We start from the raw sequence: 20,767 nt of genomic DNA on the forward strand, positions 1-20,767 counted from the left end.
CCGGGCCGGTTGTGTGGGGTCGCTGGGGCTGTTTTGTCAGTTGTGCAATCATAGTGATGATTCCTCATTTCTGGGCACCGTTGGGTGTGCTGGTGGACACGCTGTACAGTGACCTGAAAACGCCGAGGGTCACATAAATGCCAAGCGACTTGAAGAAACAAAGGTGTGTATCCGCGTGAACTCTGGACTGGCTCACACCTGTCTGGGGCACTCTGTTCCCTTCGGAGACGATGGAGAGGGCACGGAAGCTGCTAGGCACAGAGCAGGAGGGGTCCCTGGGCGCGGGGGTGCCGGCGTGTGTGGGCCGGGTGCACGTGTGGCTGGGAGAGAGTTTGCACGGAGCTCCTTGATGGTAGTGAGTCAACAAGCTTTGACAGATCAGCCACTCTGAGTTTTAAAATATTCATCAAACACCCATCAGGGATCAGTCACGGAGCTCCGGTCTGGTGGGGAAACAGCAGTAAAATATGGTCGCTCCTGAGGGGCTCATGTCTCAACAGGGAGGAAGGTGTAGGAAGGTGAGCACAGCGCATGTGACGCGGAGGACACGGATCATCCCCTGTGCAGGGAATCTGGGAAGGCTGCACAGCGGAGGTGATGGCCAGGGTAGGGAGGGGATGAGACAGGAGATTGACCAGGGCATCCCTTCATGTCTGGCGTGTACGTGTGGCATACCTAGGGGGTTCCCAGGAGGCCTGCGAAGCATGTGGGGGCAGTCTGGGATGTGTTTAAGAGAGTTGACGCAAGTCAGACCGCCTGGGCTTAGGTCCTGGCTCCTCTATGTGGGTCCCTGTGGCCTTGGGCAAATTGCTTAAGTTTTCTGGGCCTTAGTTTTCTCAGCTATAAAATGGGATAACAACACTATCTACTTCAGAGGGGCTTTATAAGGCTGGGAAGAGTGCTTAGAAGAGTGTTAGGTACCTACTAAGTGCTCGGTAAAGTTAGATGATGATGGTGGTGGTGGTGATGGCAGTAGTGGTAGTGTTGGTGGTGACGGTACTGGTTGTGGGGTGATGGTCACCATCGTGTTGGTGGCGGTGGTGATCATGATAGTGGCGGTGATGGTGATGATGGTAGTTGTGATGATAATGCTGGTGGTGATGGCAGGGATTATAGTGATAAGGATGATGCAGGTGATAACAGTAATGATGATGGTTGAGATGTGATGGTGGTGGTGGTGGTTGTGGTGATGATGATGGTTGAGATGTGATGCTGGCGGTGGTGGTGGCGGTGGTGGCGGTAGTAGGGTGGTGGCGGTGGGAAATGTGGAAGCAATGGTAGTAGTGCCGGCGGCATCAGCAGTGACATCTATAGCGCGGACAGTACAGAGGGTGGTGATGCCTGCCGTCTGTTCCCCCTTAGTGTCGGTGAGATGAGCACGGATCGTGTGACGTGAGGAAGTGGCCGAGGAGTGGATCACCCGGGAATGCTGTGCTGAGGATTGCGGTTGCTACTGGAAGGGAGCACAGGGGAGGGAGCGCAGGGGCAGCTGGGCTTCTGTCGGCGGAAGCCAGGCTTGGAGCAGCTTCCCAGCTTAGAGAAATGGCAGCGGCACAGCCGTGGAAGCGGGAGAAGCCCGGGGCAGGTTCCTCCCAAAGTCGCTGGAGGGCCCTGGAAGGGGTGCTCCTGTTTCCATCTCACAGGTGAAGCACGTGAGCTCGGGGATGTGGCAGGACCACTCAGGGTCACCCGGGCGGAGGCAGCGAAGCCAGGATCGCAGGTGGCACGTGGCCCCACTCACACCCGCTCTGCCCCGGCAGGTCACCGGGCAGGTAGCCTGTCCACAGTCTGCTGGTCATCCTGGCACAAGGGGCCTGTCTCTTGGGGCAAAAGCCTAATCGCGTGCCTTTAGGGCCACCTCTCTCGTCCCCACAGCGGGCCCTCGCAGGGCAAGCTTGGAACTACGGGGTGGTGGGATACCAATGCGCTCCCACCACTGATACGTGATGGGAGGCTGTCGTTCACGTCTGCGTTGCCAAGGTAACAGGGGATTTGGAAGGGACGGCCCAGCGACACATTTTGCAAGCAGTACTCTGGGTTATTGAAGATTTGGTGGCTCGGGCTAGCACTGCGGAGGTCGGGAGCGCGGAGGCCCCAGGAGCACGGCCATCTTCCGTGATGGGCGAGGAGCTCCAACCCCTTGGAAAAAGCTGCTCTGGGGGCTCCTGGCCGGTGGCAGATTGGGGTCCCCTGCCGTGTCGGGGCATCCGCTATGGCTGAGGTGCCTGTGGTTGCACGGCCGGGGGTTTGTGCCAGGTGTCCCTCCCGGTCTGCGCCCTCCATCCTCTCTCCCACTTCCGTCCCCGGTCCGAGTGCAAAACCCTCTATCGCCAAGACAGCCCCGCATGGCCCGAGTGACAAGTGTCACCAGGACTCAGGAGTTTTGGGATCCACTGCCGGCACTCGGCCCAGGGACCCCTCCCACCTCCACCCCAGCCCGCCCGGCCACCCTGCAGGCAGGCGCTGCGTCACCTGCATGGGGACCTTGCTTCGCTCCTTTGTGCATGTGGAGAGTGACTGCAACCCCGTCTGCGTTCCCCGGCCCCGTGAGGGTTTGGGAAAACCTGACGTTGTGCAGAATCTGAACACGAGTGTCTGGAACGAAGAGAAGCTGGTCTGGCTTCTCGACTCAGACACGAGCCCAAACCCCCCGCCGGACGGTCCCTGCAGTCCCCCGATCGTGTTGGCTTGGAAGCAACCTCCGCGTCTTTCATACGGTCCAAAGGCGCGACCGGGATGCCCAGGGAGGCCGTGGGCGTCGGGCTCAGGGCTGGTCCCTTTCAGAGCCAGGCGCAGCCCAGGCCACTACCGCATCAGAATCGCGTTCAGAGCAACCCTTTGGCGTGACGTGAATGGGCTCCGCGGCCGCCCCCTGTTTTTTACTTCATAAGGTTTCTGGACCTTGCGAGGGCAGCTCCTGTGATTGACTGAGCAGTAGATGGATGGGCCCTCGTGACGCGTTCCAGGCAGTTCCAACATCCTTCGGCGTCCCCCAGAGAGAGGGAGTAACGTGACCTCCAGAGCCTTTTAGGTTTCTTAGCGTTGTGTTGGTGTTGCTTGACCTAAATAAACATATTCAGGAAGAGGCGTTTTAAAGGCTTCGTTGGGATATGGATTTGGTTCCTTTAAAAGTTGGAGAGTAGTGTTTTGGGGTCATGTGGCTACTTGAACAAACGGGTCTGAAATCGAAATGTCGGGCAGGGCTGTGTCCGCGCTGGAGGCGTCGGGGGCGGTGGGGGGAGCCTTCCTGCCTCCTCCAGCTCCTGGCAGCCGTGGCCGCCCCTTGGCCTGTGGCTGTGTCTCTCCAGCCTCCTCCCCCACCTTCACGTCCCTGCCTCTCCCCGCGCTCGCTCTCCCCTCTTCTTCTAAGGACACTGGTCACTGGATTTAGGGCCCAACCGGATAATCCGGGATGATCTCTTTATCTCAAGATTCCTAATTACTTCTGCAAATATTCTTTCTCCAAACAGGCTGACATACACAAGTTCTAGGGATTTGGCATGGACTTATCTTTTTTGGGGTCACCATTCCAGCTTCTTTGTATAGCTCTGTATGGTTTAGCATGATTTACAAACTTTTTGCTTTGAAACATAGGTTGATAAGGAGTTGGCGGAGATAGTACACACAGGTCCCTTGGCCCCGTCCCCTCCTGGTGTCACACCTAGCGAAGTGATGTTGATACAATCCACAGATTTTAGACATCATTTTCTTTTTTTTAAGGTATTTATTTATTTATTTATTATTCATTCATTCATTCATTCATTCACTCATGAGAGATGCAGGCAGAGGGAGAAGCAGGCTCCATGCAGGGAACGCAACATGGGACTTGATCCCGGGTCTCCAGGATCACGCCCTGGGCCGAAGGCGGTGCTAAACCGCTGAGCCACCCGGGCTGCCCTAGGCATCATTTTCTTTTGAGGGTCTAATTTCAAGTCAGAGAGAGGTGTGTGTATACCGCAGACCCCCTTCCTTTTTTTTTTTTAATTTATTTTTTATTTATTTATCATAGTCACAGAGAGAGAGAGAGAGAGGGGCAGAGACACAGGCAGAGGGAGAAGCAGGCTCCATGCACCGGGAGCCCGATGTGGGACTTGATCCCGGGTCTCCAGGATCGCGCCCTGGGCCAAAGGCAGGCGCCAAACTGCTGTGCCACCCAGGGATCCCGCGCAGACCCCCTTCCTAGCTGGGGGACTTCGTGCAAGCTTCTCACCATCCCCAGCCCAGGGCTCTTCCTTCCACCAGGGAAAGGGGCGCTTGAGAGCCACAGACGTGGGGGTCCAGAAGGTGGGTGGCCTGCACCCGCATGGTGAGTGCTGCTCCCTTCAGTAGACTAAAGCTGCAGCTCGGACATGGGATGCGCTTCCAGGTCTGCTCCTTGGAAGGGTCTGGAGAGCAGACTTGGAACATGCACGGGTCTTAAAAAAAAAAGAAAAAAAAGGAACATGCACAGGGCTTGGAGTGAGCTCCCCGGCAGGGTCTGCGCGCCCGAGCACCGACAGCCGAGCCCGCGGCCCAGAGCAGCTGTCACTGGCCGGCAGCCACGCAAGGTAACCCGGTACTTCTCGCCGTGAATGCCAAGCGGACGGGATAGTTAGCGCCGTGGTTTTTATCGTTCTGGGAGCTAACCCAGCGTTCGAATCCGAGTAGGAAAATCATGCACGAGTCGTTAAGAAATGCGGAGCCTCGTCTTCCTGACGGAGAAGGCGGTGGTCGTGGTGCGTCGAGTGTCGGCGCTGCAGTCTCCAGCCTGCTGCTCCCCTGTGACGGGACGGCCATCAGGTTCCGTGACCTAAAAGGGAGGGGAGGGCTGTCCCTCCTCACACACACACACACCCCACCGGTGAGGTTTCCAGAATGCATCATTTAAATGCACTGAGTCGATTAAGAATCCTTCGAGGAGCAGCAGAAAAATCACGGCAACACCCCGTCCTGTCCCCAGCGCTTGACCAACCCCACTCACCGCCCCTGTGCTTGATCATTAAGTTCCGACTGCAAGTTTGGGGAGTGAAATGTCAACTTCAGGAGTGTGGAGCAGAAAGGAGAGTCCGTGGGCATCGTTGTTTGAACCGGGGACAAATCATTCAACGAATATCAGATGGTAATTGGCCTTTGTTTAAAGTGGAGCGTCATGCAGGTAAGGACTGTAGATAATTTTGTTGCAGATCTCTTTTTTTTTTTTAATTATTATTACGCAGACTAATTTGATATTGTCCTGGGAAGCCGTCCCTTTGAATATTCAACAAAAGCAACAATGCGCCGGAGAGATGATAATTTATGCTCGGTGACAGCTATCACCTGCTACCCTTCATCACACGTTTACGGGGAGACGCTCGACGCTTCCAATCTCATTAAGCTATTTATTCATTGTAATGAATGATTTTAATGTACTGCATTAAGGTTATGCCACACTGAACTGTTAAGAAAATCCATCTTACTGTACACATGTTAATGTTTGCAGTTAAATTAATGCCTTTATCGCCGCCTCGCCGGTCGAACGGACACCACGTGCGGAGTGATCACACCCGTCTTCCCCCCGCCGTCCCGTCCCGGGTCACTTCTCCATACAGCTGCGGCCACCTCGCCGGCGCGGTGTCCGTGGACAGACGCGCCACCTGTCTCGCATGAGCTCATGCATCGCGGGGGCTGCTCGCCGCAGCACCCCCTTCTGCACCAGCCACCACGGGGCTGCCGGCACAGCCTCCCGGGCTGCATGCCACCCGTCCGTGCCCCTCCCTGGATCCTTCAAGATGCTGTTGGCACGTTGCAAAGACAGGAAGATAATATCTTTCCTGACGATGGAAGGCAGCTCTAATAAAAAGCTGTCATTCACAAATCCAGATCCACTGTCACACGATATGCATTTTAAAGACCATATGAACTGTTAAGTGGCTCAATATGGACAGCCCGCATGGTTATTACAACTCGGAGATTTTTAGTGGTGAGAGAAGGGGGTGTGGGGCCCGCTACAGCTTTTGGCAAAGGAAAAGTTTGGGGTTCTGCAAAGAAACACGGCACCTGCGCTCTGTGACATCCCAGTTGTCTATCCTACACCTGCTTGAGGGGGCCTCGCTGAGGAGGGTGGGACGTGGGCAGGGGGTGCATGCAGCCACAGCCCCGGACGGTCGTCCTCAACCATCTAGCAAATACTTGAAAGCTGCAAGCTGCACCGGGTGACAAAGTCCCCATCTGAAGGCAGCAGATGGGAATTCAGAATGGCACTTTGCAAGGGGAAGGTTAGGTGGGGCTTGGCATGTAGCATCGTAGATTCGGAGAGGAGGAGGAGGAGGAGAGACCCGCTCACACCAGGGCCAGGGTGAGGTCTGGGACGCCAGCACCCTCCCCAGTCCGTCTGTCCGAGAAGCTGCCAGCGTTCTGCCCCGTAAGATCGCTGGGACGTTTGTGATTGACATTTGCTTCGAGCGCCTGCTTATTTTACAGATGATATCACCAGGGCCCAATCAGGGACGCGGGCTTTGAAATTTAAGGAAGAAAAATACGTTCTTTGGGAGAAAGCAAATGCAGAAAATTGTAGACAATTATTCTGGGCTTCTTTTAGACCGTGCGGAAATAATTAGCCCATCGCACTCAACCCAGCAGTTTACGATAAACGAAAACATCCACTTAGCGAGAATTTTTAGTTTTAGAAGAGAAGGAATAATGTGGGGAGAGAGTGTGCCACCCTGTCCCCACCCACCCCCCAGGCGTGTTTGGTTTCCCGAGAAAGAAAATAGCCAGAGATCATTCTCGAGGAGGGTGCAAGTGGACATGCCGTGACCCCCCGTGCATGCACGCATGGTGGGCGGCACACGAGGGTGGCGTCCGCCGGGAGGCTGGAGGCGGCGAGCCTCCCTTCCCTCTGCCTCGTCCTCGGGGCGCAGTGCTTGGCGTCTCCGGTCGGTCGGGGTCGTCTATCCCTCACACTCGTCCGCACGTGGCCCCATCTGTGTCCCGGTGAGCGCTTAGGGCTCTGCACAAGTTGTAAGCGGCTGTTTGTCCCCTTGAGGGAGCAGGCTCGTCTCTACCTTGCCTGAGTCCAGTGCCTGGCACGTAGCAGGCGGTTCACAAATGTTCATGGAATGAATATCTGACCTGGTTTGAGGAACACGTGGAGGGCACTTTGGCAGAGTCTCTGGCAGCGTGCGAGCGACTGTGGTTGCAAACATCGACCTGGGTGCGGGGGACACGGAGCCCACGGGTTGGGGGGTGCTGCTGAACATCCTGCAGCGCCAGGGCGGCCCCCACGGCAGAAGACAGTCCGGCCCAAGATGTGGGGCGTGCCACGTTTGAGAAACCCCAGTCGAGATCGTGAGATCTCAGGTCATCTCTCTTCCTTTCCATTGTAACGATTTCCCAAATTCTCTGAAGTCGTTTTGTAATTAAAAATTACTTATTAAAGAGGTATTTTTAATTAGGACCAACGGGGGAATTAAAGAAGCCGTGGCTGTCAGGACTGGCGTGGTCACAGCACGCTGTTGCCACCTGCTAGTTTTCATCCCTGAGGAAATTTCTGGGGCCAGTTTGCATACCTGCACATGCCCTCAGGCCTCAGAATCCCTGGAAGCTCAGAGAATATTCTAGAGAACACCCTTGAGATATGCCCACTCTGCGATCTGCCGGGTAAGTGAGCCCACGGAAGCAGCAATTTACCCAAATGGACGGAGTCAGCACCATTTAGGGGCAGAGGGGCCGAGCCGCTGTGCTGCTGCATTGCAAGGCATGGACGGCGTCGGCTGCACCGGTCGGGGCCTGGTGTGCGGCCAGGACGCACTGAACATGATGCTGGCAGTGGACGGAGGTCTGGGCTGGCCGGTTCCCACTGGTGCCCCGTCACCCCAGGCATTCTTGTCGTGCACCATAGGCCTGGCTGACACGCTGCACGGGCTGAGGGATGTGCACGGAGCAGCATGTGCAGCCCCGTCTCCATAAATGCTGTTCCTACAGCCTTTTGGGGAACCCCCACTTGGCGTACAGGGCTCTGGGATTGCCTGAGCCAAGGCTCTGCGACGGTAAGAGGTGTGAGTACTGCCCATCGGGGTACGTCCTGGGACGCTCCCTGGCCCTGGCATGTTTGTGCGTGGGGAGCAAGACTAGCTGACCCAACTTCCTTCCTCTCTCCCTTAGGTAATAGAAGCAGAATGATCCTTAGGTTAAAAAAAAAAAAATTGGGAAACCATATTTCTGCATTGGCACGTTGTCCTCTGAGGACACCGTCTGTCCCTAATTACCAGTCCTGCTTCCAATTTGCCCTGGCTGGGCAGCCTTCCCGAGGCGTGCCCTTGGGTGCACCGCGCTGGCAGCAGGGGAAGGCCGTCGGCTGCCGCCCTCGGGGAGCTCTTTCCTGCCGGGCTCCTCTCCCTCTCCGGGCGCTGAGCAGGTGACGATGAGCCAGAGGAGGGAAACTGCTCTCGGTGACCAGTGCGGAGGCAGCAACGGTCAACGGGGACCTGGGGAGGGCTGGCAGGGTCACCTTTCCCAGGCCTGGCAGGTGAGGAAGCCGCTATGAGAACGTCTCACATGCACTGGGGCCCAGCGCGAGGTCCCGGCTCAGCACGGCTTTCAGCGTCACCCTGGGCTTTTGTAAAATGTCCCATTTCCTCTGGGGGGTGAGCACCTCATGCTGCAGGAGGTGGACGGGGGGACTTTATGCCGCATAAAACTGGCCTTGCATTCCCAAGGGATTGGGAAATTCCCCTTTGTCTGGTGTAGAGTCAGCGGCCTGGCGTGCTCCCCGTGGGCTGGGGGCCGAGGGCGCCGGAGCTGGTGCTCCCAGGTCCACCCTGCGTGCTGGTGCGCAGGTGCTCCCTGGCCCCCCGGCCTGCGAGGCACAGGGGCGGGGACGGTCCGTGCCCCCCTGACGTTCTTTCCAGGGAAGTGAGTTCCTTGGGCACGAAAATTAGCCTCCTTTAATGACAAAAATGATATAGTCCATTGAAGTAGGGCTGGATTTATCTCATGACGGCGCCTGCCACGGCCTGGAGTATTTATTGAGCAGTTTCAAAGTTCATTAAGTGCCAGAGATTAGAGGCTGCCCCGCGCGGTGCCCCGTACAGGGGACGTAAGGCCCTATTACTTGGTAAAATGTTTGCTCTGTTGTTAATTCAACTCCCCTGACTTCTCATCTTCGGACTCAAAAGACATTTTCCCGTGCTGTTAAATTTGACATTTTCAAAGGACCCGGGACTGTTGTTCACAGCACTCACCAGAAGCCCGCGACGGCACATTTATTTCATGGGGGAGGAATGCTCGCCCCCCACCGCTCTCTCAAATGTCAAACGCATTAGCCCTGCCTTTTCCCCACGCGCTCTCCTGGGTCCCCTGACTCAGCCCGAGCCCGCTGACCGCCAGCACGGCTCCCCGGCAGGAGGGAAGTGCAGGTGGACCCTGCTCCCCGCAGCGGCTGGGCCCCGCCCCTCCGACCCGCCGTGCCCTCGGCACCCACCCGACGACGGCAGGGCAGGACGCGTGGGGACAGGGCCCCGTCCGCGTTTCATGCTGTGTGTTTCACTTCCGATTTCCTTCCGAGCCCGTTCCCGCTGAATCTCCACAGGAAAAGACGTTTTAAGAGCTCATTTGACCGAGGGCCTCTGTTTGCTGGATTGTGCAGCGAGGTCCTGCTGGCACCGACCACACTGGGCAATGGGTCCTCCCGTGAGCTGGCCCAGGACTCGGACGTGAAGACGGCGGACGGTGGAGCCCGTCTGCGGTCCTGGAGAGAAGAGCAGGACAGGCCTTTGGTCTCCCCCCAAGAAGGAGGGGGCCGCGGGTGGGCCGTTTGATGCGCGGATAGACAGCCGCCGCCGTCTGATTTGGGGCCCCCGGCCCTGGCACGTCTAAACCTGGAAGCTTTCGTTGGCAGCATAAAGGAACTTCCTTCATGTTCTCGAGACGAGATGAGATGTTCTCACGAAAGTAATTCTGAATTACCGCCCGGCCCGGGAGTGTCTACGGAGCACACCCGTCACGCAGAGGACACTTCAAGCGCAGCTACTGCAGCCGCGCAGCGCGGATCGCTGAGGGCCTCCCGGCGGCGTGGCCGGTCACTCCAGGCCTCAGACTCCCTCCGTCCGATCAGGGGAGTAAGAGTGTGTGGCTTGCTTGCCGCCTTCTCCTGAGGATTAAATAAGATCACGCCGGGGATAAGAGCTCAATGATTAATAATAATAATCAACACCACCCACGGAAAATGCCAATATTTATTAAATCCTTGCATGTCCCGGGCACGGATCCAAGCAGCACGTGTCTGGTACCCGCACATACAGTGTTCAGAGCAGTGGAGCTACTCCCACCGAGTGCACAACAGGAGAACGGTGGGCCCAGAGAGGTGCTGTGACTTGCCCAAGGATACACAGCTGAGAGGCAGCCGAGCTCGGATTCAAAACTAGCCTGTCTAAACCTGGGGATTGCGCGGCTGACCGTCACAGCACGGTGTTAGCGGCTTCCCACGGGATGTGGGTGTGTAATGCACCTGGTGGACTCAGCCAGCCACCGTCACACGCGTGGTCGTCACCGCGGGAAGAGTGATTGCCTGTGTCTCACTGCATCGGTATCGTCTCTAGCGTTGGTCCTCGTGGGTGTATCACGTACAGAACAGAAAATACCGAAGTCACCGCATGGTCATCACGCTCAATAGCCTAGGACGGTGCTGGGCGTTGGACACCCGTGAGGCAGGAGGGGGCCGTCCCACCCGGAGGTACTCAGAGGTCATGTGGGTGTGTGTCTCGAGGGAGCCAGCGCCTCCTCGGACCCCCCACCCCACCCCGAGCGTTCCGCCTGATTCCCCTCCACCGTCGGAGGTGCCTGGCTCCCCTGACGGCCTCTTTGTCCGCGTCAAGGCCCAGCTCCAGCATTTACTCCCCGCCGCCGAGGGTGTCCCGCCCCCACCTGCCGTCTCCGGAGAGGGAGGGACGAGCCCAGGTCTGGGGGTGTAAGGGAGGACTTTGCCCGGAGCCCTGGAGTGACTTGCCCTGGTCCATGCTGGGACCTGGATGGAGACAGATGCAGAGGACAGGATGTTCCTGTGCTCTAAACGCTGCAGAAGGAGCCGGGTGCCTGGAAGCAGTCCTGGGGAGATAGGGGGTGGTGGCTGTGCACCCCATCTCAGCGGCCAGGCCCTGCCCCCCAGCGGGCCATTGAGCCAGACCTTCCATGCCTGCCAGCTTCTCAGGAGCCCGATACAGATTTTCATGTGAGAGCTTCCCATTTTTAAATGTTGGAAGCTTCATATTAAAATACAAAGAAAGCTCCGAGCTGCCATGTAGGCCAAATCAGACGCTTACGTGGTTGGACATCTCTGTGGCCGCTGCACGATGAACACCCGCACCCCCACCTCGGGCCTTCCTGCGCGCTCACCATGTTCTAGAGCCTCTCCTGGGCCCGTCACGAGATCTGCCCGGTAGGCCCCAGCCACCTGCCTGGTTGTCAGCCACCGACCCCAAGCTCGGGGGGCAGATCTCCCGAGAGCTCTAGATCGGATGCTGGCTCTCCTCTTTGGCGACTGGGCCTTTTGGGGGATCCCTGGGGGGGTCCTCCTCCTGCTTCTCAGGCCCTCGCCCCTTCCGAGGCCAGAAATCTCCAGGCTTTGTAATAGTTTCTGGGGAACTCATCACTGGATCAGTGGTTCCAAACCCCCGAGAAAAAGATTTGGCCACTTAATCCCAGAAGATCGACATTTGTCATCCAATGAATCATATATGAGAGCCACCGTGTTACTTAGTGTGTTTTACTGAGTGAAAACACACAATGAGTATGTTAAAAGGTGAGAAAAAAATAAACGTTGACTTATTAGCAGCACAGGAACGTCTGTGCTCGTGTATATGGCATTATTGTACGTGTGTGGTGTTATTCGTGATGTTACTAATTCTAAACACTGAATTTTAAAAGCTAACTGTGCTGTCAAGGCACAGCAACCACTTAGACTGAGCTCCATCCCTCATGAGAGTGTGCGTAGATATTTCATAGTCTTACTAATTTCAGAAATTTTGGGTGATTTCATCAGATCTACCTACGTCCTCTGTGGCCTTTGACCTCATAGGGTGACTGACAGCTTGGATTAGGGCTAGAAGTACTGCCTCCACCTCTGGCCCTTTGCTTGTTTTTGTAAATAAAGTTTTATAAGAACACAGCTACACCTACGTGTCCTTCGCAGAGCTGACTGGTTGAGCCAGAAACCATACATGGCCCCCAAAGCCGGAGATATCTGCTAGCTGGGCCTTCCCAGAAACGGCAGTGATTCCCAAACACAAGAGGCGCCGTCCCTGAACCGCCAGGGGCCTTTGTCGGAGATCCAGATCCTCGAAGATCCACATCCTCAGCTCCTCCTCCGGAGATCCAGCAGGCAGGGATCCAGAGCCTGTATTTTCATGAGCTCCTCGGGTCATTGTCATGGGCAAGAGCAGGCTGAGGAAGAATCTAGAAAACAGCTCTGCTCTCTCGATGACATAAGCCCAACGGTAATAATGGCCAGTGAGCTCTCAGACCTGTGAGGCCGCGGGCTGAGAGACTGTGTCTCAGGCCCACCGGGCCGGCGTTCCTCTGGGTTCCTCGTAGACCATCTGTGTGGGGCCGTCCACTCACCCGCGGCGCTCGCAGGAGGGGCACATTCCGCCCCTCACCCCACACCCATCCTGTTGTGGGATCTGAGCCATGGACAGGCCGTGGGCAAGTGTCCACACCACCCGCAGAGTTGGAACCACCTGCTTTCTTGCTGGCTCCCTCCGCAGCCTCAGTGCTTCCACGTTTCCCAGGCTCAGAGCCCTGAGGTCTCGGCAGAGGCACCTGTGCCCCCACGTCGGCCCTGGGACGGGACTGGATGCCCCCAACGGCTCGGAAACAGGTGTCAGATATTTGGCGGTTTTTGTCATACACTTTTTAGAACTACTTAAATCCTTATGGGAAAATTATTTCAATAAAAACATTTATATAAATATGAAATAAGTATAAAGTCTATAAAAATGAGGCCTCTTCTGGGGGTGTTTCCTCTGGGAGGAGGGGTGGTCCTAGGAGGCTGTCGGGATCCTTCTCTCTAGCCAAGTGGTGGTTTTGATGGTGGGCTCGCTTTGTGAGAATCCATCAAACTGTACGCTAGTGACTTCTGGGCTTTTCTGCGAGATGCTATGGATTGTATGCTTTCCTAAACACGTATATTTTTCTTTTTTTAATATGTTTTTCAAGATTTTATTTATTCATGGGAGACACAGAGAGAGAGAGAGAGAGGCAGAGACACAGGCAGAGGGAGAAGCAGGCTCCCTCGTGGGAGACTGATGTGGGACTCGATCCCCAGACTGGGATCACGCCCTGAGCCGAAGGCAGATGCTCAACCGCTGAGCCACCCAGGGGGCCCAACACACTTATTTCTAAGTACTGGCCTTTGCGGACTGGCCCGAGGTGACCCACAGTCACCTGAAGGGCTGACGAGGTGGACCTCGAAGTGTGTGTCCCGTGCCTGGGGGAGGCCACTGGGCTGCGAACCACTGCTCCTCATAAATCCTGCCACTTTCTTCAGAATGATGTCGCCACGTGGCTTTGTATTGGTTACCTGTTTGCTGAAAGTGTCGGCATGAGATAGAACCAGTTAAGTTACATTAGAGTTTTCGTCAGAAAACTAAACAACATTCTGCCTGGGTAGGGACCCCATGGCTTTCCTGGCGTCTGTGTCGTCCTCGCCGGGCATGGCACCTGCACGCGCCCCGGGAACGGAAGGAGCCGTGAGCAGGGGCTCACCTGTGCACTGGAGAAGGCGGGGCCGAGTGTGGGGCACGGGAACCGTGTGGCAAGCTGTGCACACCGCGCACCCACGCCGAGGGCAGGTCATCGGGGGCGCGAGCTCCCGGCGTCTCTGCGGGACCCACTTGCTGCTCTCATTCACAGAGACTCCCGTGCTACGGTGGCACCAGAGGAGCGCTGCGGTGTATCGGTCTTGGCTCCGTCTTGGAGCTGATGATGTACCTTGAAAGACGTGGAGCTTTAAGTATTTACGGGGGCCTGATGCTACAGGAGGGTGGATTTGCGCTCTGGGCGTTTCCGACCTCAGAAGAGAAGAGATGATGTTCTTACAGGGGACATTTGTAATACAGAAGAAGGAGAGGACCCAGAAGAGAATAACGTTGGGACTTACCACCTCCTAGGGGCTCGGGAGCGGGCTGGACCTTGCGTAGTCGTGGTTGGCGGGCGGCGAGCAGAACCGGTAGGTCGTGTGTGTTCTGGGGGAGACGTGCTTTCGGGAAACGGCTCACAGGCTCGCGGGGCTGGCAAGTCTGAAACCCTGAAACCTGCGGAGCGGGCCACAGGCTGGAGACCCAGGGCCAAGCTGGAAGGCAGTCTGCGGGCACAGGCCTCTCTTCTCCGGGGCCCCTCAGTCTTTCCCTTAGGATTTCAAGTGATGAGATGCGGCCCACCCAGATGATGGAGCGCGATCTCCTTTGCTCAGAGTCTGCAGGCTTCAATGTTAACAGCATCCCCAGAGGAAATACCTCCAGCCACCCGCAGGTTGGCCTTGGACCTTCTGGGCCGCAGGGGCTACGTGAGTTGACACATAACATTGACCTTCACACACCCGGCGACCTCTCAGGCCTCGCTGATGGGCCCCCTTCCCCAGCAGGCTTCTCTGGAGAGAGGCAGGCGGTGCTGCTGTCCAGGAGCCGCGGCGACTCGAGGTAGCGGAGCGCGTGTTACCCGCTGGGTCGGGAGGCAGCTGAACTTGCCCCTCAGGACCGTCTGTTTCTCCGTGGAGAGTAAGCGACGGCAGCCAGAGGGGTGCAGAGGCCCTTCCTCCCCTGGCCCCGCGTCCTCTGGCGACTGATGTGCTTTGAGCCTCCCGCAGGAGGCCCGGCACCGAGGAGTGCCCGCATGCCCCCGGCGGCCTTGCGCTGAGAAACATGCCCCCGCCGCGGCCGGAAGCCCCCTGCCTCGGGCCAGCAGAAGCAGCCGAGGGGAGATTTATTCTGACATATTTCTGGGGCATCGTACATTCTGTCCCGATGTACTCAGACACAGGTTCCAGGAACACAGAGGATTTGGACGTGTTCCCGATTCGCGTTCCTGCCAGATGACGTCCCGCGCTTGGACAGGTTTGGAAGCTGTCCATCTTCTGGTTTGGTTTTCTCGTCATGAACTTGTTGCACATACTTTTCTCTGCAAGGGAGCCGCGGGGCTGTGGCCGCCGTTCCTGAGCGTGATGGCTCTGGGTTGGTGGAGCCAAGTGCTCTGAGTCTCACGGCGAGGCTGTTCTTGACGGTCTCTCGCTCCCTCTGGGCCCTAACTGGACCACCTCAGCGCAGCTGTCAGCCTCCCAAGAGAGCCGCAGGAGAACGGGGTCCCCTGTGGGACTCTGACCCTATCCCTTCCCCTTGCCTCCAACCACTGACTCCTTTCTGAACAGGGGACAGCGGCCACACGTGTGTCCAGTCATGGTAGCCTTGTGCACAAAGGGAGAAACCTCTCCCCTCTCCACAGCTCCCTTGTTTCTGGGAAGAATATTTTATGGGCATCAGCTGTGGGTGTCCCTCCAGGCTCTCCAACAGTTGTGAGCAGCGTGTCTGGGATGGAGCACAAACCCGTGGACCCATAGCCAAGTGCACACCCGCAGACACACAGCTGAGCGAGTTCCCCGCAGACCCAGAACTTAGGGTGCACCCGTGGACCCACAGTGGAGCGTGCACTTGGGGACCCACAGCGGAGAAGGCAGCGTGTATGTCCCTTCTGGCTTCCCTGGCCTACCTGGCCTCTGCTTCTGGGGGCGTCACACTGTGCTCTACTGCCTTGACTTTGTTGCCCACTGACCCCGAAATCCTCACTCACAGTAACTCCTTCGAAGACCAGACTCTTCAAACAGTATCTTCAATGATTTTTTTTTATAAATTTTTATTTATTTATGATAGTCTCACAGAGAGAGAGAGAGAGAGAGAGGCAGAGACACAGGCAGAGGGAGAAGCAGGCTCCATGCACCGGGAGCCCGACGTGGGACTCGATCCCGGGTCTCCAGGATCGCGCCCTGGGCCAAAGGCAGGCACCAAACCGCTGCGCCACCCAGGGATCCCAGTATCTTCAATGATTTTAAAGAAAGAACCTGTCGTTTCATAAAAGATTACTCATGGAGAATTCCAAGCACAGGGAACAGCGTCCCCAAGCCCCGGGCCCCTCTTCTACTGTCTCTCCACCCACGTGGGTTCTTCTGCGTCCCAGGCAGCCTGTCATCCTTCACAAGAGGAAGGGGCGTCCCTGTGGGAATGGGGAGGGCCAGCGTGCCCGTCACCCACATCTGACATCCAGCACTAAGTGTCGCCAGCTTGTAAGCACGTTTTTTAATTGCCCTTTTGTGTAGGACGTGCTTACCCGTGTGCCGTTGTGTTGGGGAGACTGAACCTGCCCTCCGGGCGCCTGGACGGGGAGGGGGTGGCCTTCCAGGCAGGGGTGGAGGGCTGGGCTCACAGGTCACCTGTGCCGCTCAGGGTGCAGGAGCCACAAGCACGCGGGGCATCCCCCGAGCTCAGCGGGTGTCATGCAGCTCATTCTCTGGGGACCTCCCTGGATGGCTGCTTTTAGAGATGAAGGGTGGGGCGGGGGTTTGCAGGCCCATCTCACCTACGCGGCCAGAAGTCGCCCCGAATGTCTGCCCTGGTTACTTGGCTCTTGCCTGCAGGATGGATGTTTAGCGTGGTGAGCATTTGCAGAGAGCTTCAGTTGTCGTACCTGGAGGGTTGGACCAGTTAACGCACGAAGACGGAAGGCCCAGCGAGGTTCCCAGTGCTCACCACGGTGGAATCTGTGGTAGAAAATCCTTTTTTTCCCCTTTCTCCCTTAATTACCGAGCTACCAATTTACTCAGGACAAAGTCTCCTGAACAAAAGCTCATTTGTGAGACTCCCTTGCAGCTAGGTGTCACCCCGCAACTAAGTTCTGACCCAGTGCATTTACGTGGGATTATTTGAGGGACTTCTAGATTTTTTTTTTTTTTTGGTGCAAACTTTCCCTTCTGCCTCCCCGTCAACCTTCTTCCCTCCTCCTTTTTCCTGTGTGGAACATAGAAGTGATGACTGGAGGTCCAGCAGCTACCTTGGACCACGAGGTGACCTTGAAGGTAGAAGCCACAGATGCACAGACCAGAGAAGTAGAAACGGGCCGGGTCTGTGCCCCTCTGCCCACCACCGTGGCCCTTCTGGACTGCCACCCTGGGCTTCGTGACGTGAGCAAATATCTTTATGAGTTCGAGGGAGGCTCTGCATGAATGGTTGATCCTAAACCTAATGCAGCTTTTCACGATGCATGACTTTTCTTCTCTTTGGACGTACTGGGAGTGTGTGTAGGGGCGTGGGTCCTGGCTCCCAGTCGTGGCCTCGCGCATCAGGCTGCTGTCTTACTCTGAGGTGTGTGGCCACCTCCCCAGAAGTCAGGACACTCAGGAAGGTGACCACCTGCCGCCCCCACCTCCCTGTGGGTACAGAGCCTCCTAACTCATCATCTCATGGAAAACATGTAAGGTGCAGTCGGAGGGCGGGAAGGGCCCCTTGCACCCCGCTTAGCTGGGCCCGTACCCCAGAGTGTGTCCTTCTCTGAGTTAGTCTCCTGGCAGCCGTGTGCCCACGTGGGCTGTGTTCACGACGCACGTTCCCGTGTCCACATCTTCGTGCCGTCAACCCACGCCCACGCTCCTGCTGCCTCACGGGACGCTTCTCTACGTACACAGACCCTACTTTGTCTTTATTCCTAAAGCCAAAGGGCAAACGGGAAAGCACCATCTCTGGCTTTGGAAAGCTTCCCGCTTTGTCCAGATATAGCAACAGGGAGTCTGGCTGGACACGGATTATCAGGAAAAATCTAGAAACCGCAGTGTGTGATTTCCGGCTCATGTAAATATCTCCACATGTTATTCTTAATTAATTATGTTTTATTGAAGCAATTAGGTGACTGACAACCTCAGTTAAGTGGTAACAAGAAGACCATGTCTTTTCACAGCTGCTGATCAGACGCTGCGGCTGGGCAGCCCTGGGGCTGGCGGTGGGTGAGGCCACAGGCGGGGCTCTGGGCCGTGTCCCCCCCCACCCCCGCCTCCGTCCCTCGCCGAGGAGAAGAGGCCCCTGCACCCCGTCCCTCCACTTCCCTTCTCTTTCTTTTAGTTTCCAGAAACAGTGAGGACAGCTGCTCCAATCCCAACCGTGGGGCTTCTCCGGGAAGTTGGGTTAATCTGTCTAATTTTACACCTTTCACGCCGCTCCGCGTGGTCAGAGCATCAGATAAATCTCATGCTTCTTGCCTTTTCGGAAATGGCCAGTGGCGTTCCAAGCAGCCAGCGCACCTGGCTCAGACCCGGGGCTTCGGGACGTACCGGGGATTGTGCCAGCAGGTGGGGTGGGTGTTCCCGCCGTGGCTCATGCAGAGAAGCAGAGACCATCCGGGCAGGGGCTCCGGTGGACACGGCACTGGCTTTATTTCAATCAGATTTCCCCTTAATTGGAGCCATGTCTTCGGGAAAATGCCAAACGTCCGGGGGCTTTAGAGATTAGGAGGCAGGTGGCCGTTTCGTGCTTCAGAGGAAGCACATTGTACGGGATGTGGTCAGTACACCCTCAGGGCCGGGTTTGTGTGTGGGGCCTGGAGATGATGCTGAAAGCGGTCAGGTCAGCCACGCTGTCTCCTCGCCCCTGCCGTCCTAGGTCTCAGAGGCCAAGGCCAGCCTCCTGGTCCTTCTGCCCCCCGCCGCCAGGCCACCATGTCCCTTGCTGTGTCCCATGAGCTACGGCCCATGTGCTGGGACCCGCTCCAGAAACCACTTGACTCCCCTGCACTGATGCTTCACAGCTCCTCATCCATGAGCTGGACCCCAAGGCCGCTTACAGTCTTGGGGCCGGGCTCCCTCGTGTTCATCTTAAGAAGAAACCAGGGACGCCCAGGTGGCTCAGTGGTTGAGCATCTGCCTTCAGCTCAGGGCATGACCCCGGGGTCCTGGGATCGAGTCCCACATCCCCGCAGGGAGTCTGCTTCTCCCTCTGCCTGTGTCTCTCATGAATAAATAAATAAAATCTTTAAAGAAGAAGAAGGAGGAGGAGGAAGAGGGGGAGGGGGGAGGGGAAGGAGGAGGAGGAGGACCACCGCTCACGGAGTCAGTGTAGTAGAACCACGCACGGTCCAGCCTCGGCCCTGATCCCCCGCATTCACGTTCATGTAGTCGGTGTCCTCACATCGGCAACAAAGAGGAAAATAAAGCCACGGCTGCAAGAGGAGTTTAATCCAAGGGTCTCAGCAACAGATCCTTTCCCTGATACGTATTTAGACGAGACGCCGCAGCAAGTAAAGTTGCGCCCTTGACCACTTGTCAACTTGCCGCTTAAATCCCGCCCTGGGTTCACAGCAAATCTTGCCATTCTTCATCTGGAGAAGAGACCTTGCACTTTTGCCTCTAGGGCTTCTAGTTCTCAGGAAGGGGTTTAGGAGTTTCCAGACACTGGGATGTGGTTCCCTTGGCCGTGGGGAGCGCACAGAGGAAGTGGGTTGGTTCCTGGACTCGTGCAGGTGCTGCACTGGGGACCCTGCGGTGCCGTGGCCGAGGGGGGCCTGCCTCGGGCTGGAGCCGGCGACCTGGGGACACACACGCCAACAAACGTGCTGCATGGGACACAGCCCTGAGAACGTTGACACAGGGTGGTGGGGTCACTGTGCATTATGGGGGCCACAGCCAGCCTCCCTGCTCAGGAGAAATTTGGGCTGAGACTGGACGATGCGCAGGACCCAGGCTGCAGGAGACAGCGGAGGAACATTCCAGCAAAGGGATAGGAAGGAGTGCTGCAGGCACAGTGTCAGCCCCAGCTGCTCTAAGACAGACCAGGCTGGAAGCCGCGATCAGGGCGCCAGCCTGTGTGGTTCCTGGGGAGGACCTGCTCCCGGCCTGTGGCTGTGTCCTTGCATGGTGGTGGGGGGTGGCGTCTTCCTCTGCTTGGAAGGGCACTCATCCCATCACGGGATCCCATCCCCATGACCTCATGTCACCCTAATTATCTCCCCCAGACCCTACCCCTTTACCATCGCTGGACCCTCAGCAGGAGATGCGTTGGGGACACACACATTCAGTCCTCGGCCGCCAGGCTCAGACACCCGCCTGGTCTGCCGATAATATCCTGTTTGATCCCAGCCCCTGGCCCCTCTACCTGGACTCAGCACCCATGAGACAGACACAGCCCACTGCGCTCACTCCCAAAGGGGTGCCCCTCCCAGGCGTCCGTGAGGTCCCGTGCAGACGCCCAGGCCAAAAGGTAGTCACCATCACCAACTACTTCTCCCTCTTTCCAGAAGGTTCTACCCCCAGTGCCTCACAGGGCTGGCTCAGCCCCACTCTGTGAGGACGCCCCTGGAACTCCAGCTCCGTGAGAGGCCATCCCCGTGTGTCCGCCTGGTGTGAGGGCACCTGGCCTCCCCATGGGCTCCGCCTCGCGCCCAGCTCCCGCGCTCTCCACACCCTGCCCCTTCACGCGGCGGCCGGCGGCCCCTCAAGAGCAGACGCCCAGCTGCCCCGGCTCGGCACGGGGAGGGCGTGCGAGGACCGCTGTTGCTCACGGCTCGGGAACAGCGGTAGGACTGTGCACAACCGCTCCGGACAACGGTGTGCTCTCTTTTCATAAAGCTAGACATGAACTTGCTTATGAGGTCTCCAGAAGCTCGACCCCTGGAGATGTTCGCAAGAGAAATGAGTGCTTATGTCACAACAACAACAAAAATAATAAAAAACGTGCAGGAATGTTCATAGGAGCTCTGCGCTTTCTGGCTCCAAATCGGAAGCTGC

The 20,767-nt window shown here is 57.1% G+C and overlaps 1 protein-coding gene and 1 long non-coding RNA gene across 4 annotated transcripts in view; one reads left to right on the top strand and one right to left on the bottom strand.

Annotated features, from left to right (window-relative positions):
* Positions 1 to 20,767, top strand: part of CDH4 (cadherin 4) — a 496,939-nt gene that overhangs the window by 90,883 nt on the left and 385,289 nt on the right. The gene's annotated exons all lie outside the window — the stretch shown is intronic.
* Positions 12,369 to 14,923, bottom strand: LOC140618745 (uncharacterized). The gene is made up of 2 exons (XR_012018824.1): positions 14,114 to 14,923; positions 12,369 to 14,024 (listed from the first exon to the last, which is right to left on the bottom strand). It is a non-coding gene; the product is annotated as an uncharacterized lncRNA (long non-coding RNA).

Source organism: Canis lupus, chromosome 26, assembly GCF_048164855.1.
Source record: "Canis lupus baileyi chromosome 26, mCanLup2.hap1, whole genome shotgun sequence".
Classification (NCBI taxonomy): domain Eukaryota; kingdom Metazoa; phylum Chordata; class Mammalia; order Carnivora; family Canidae; genus Canis; species Canis lupus.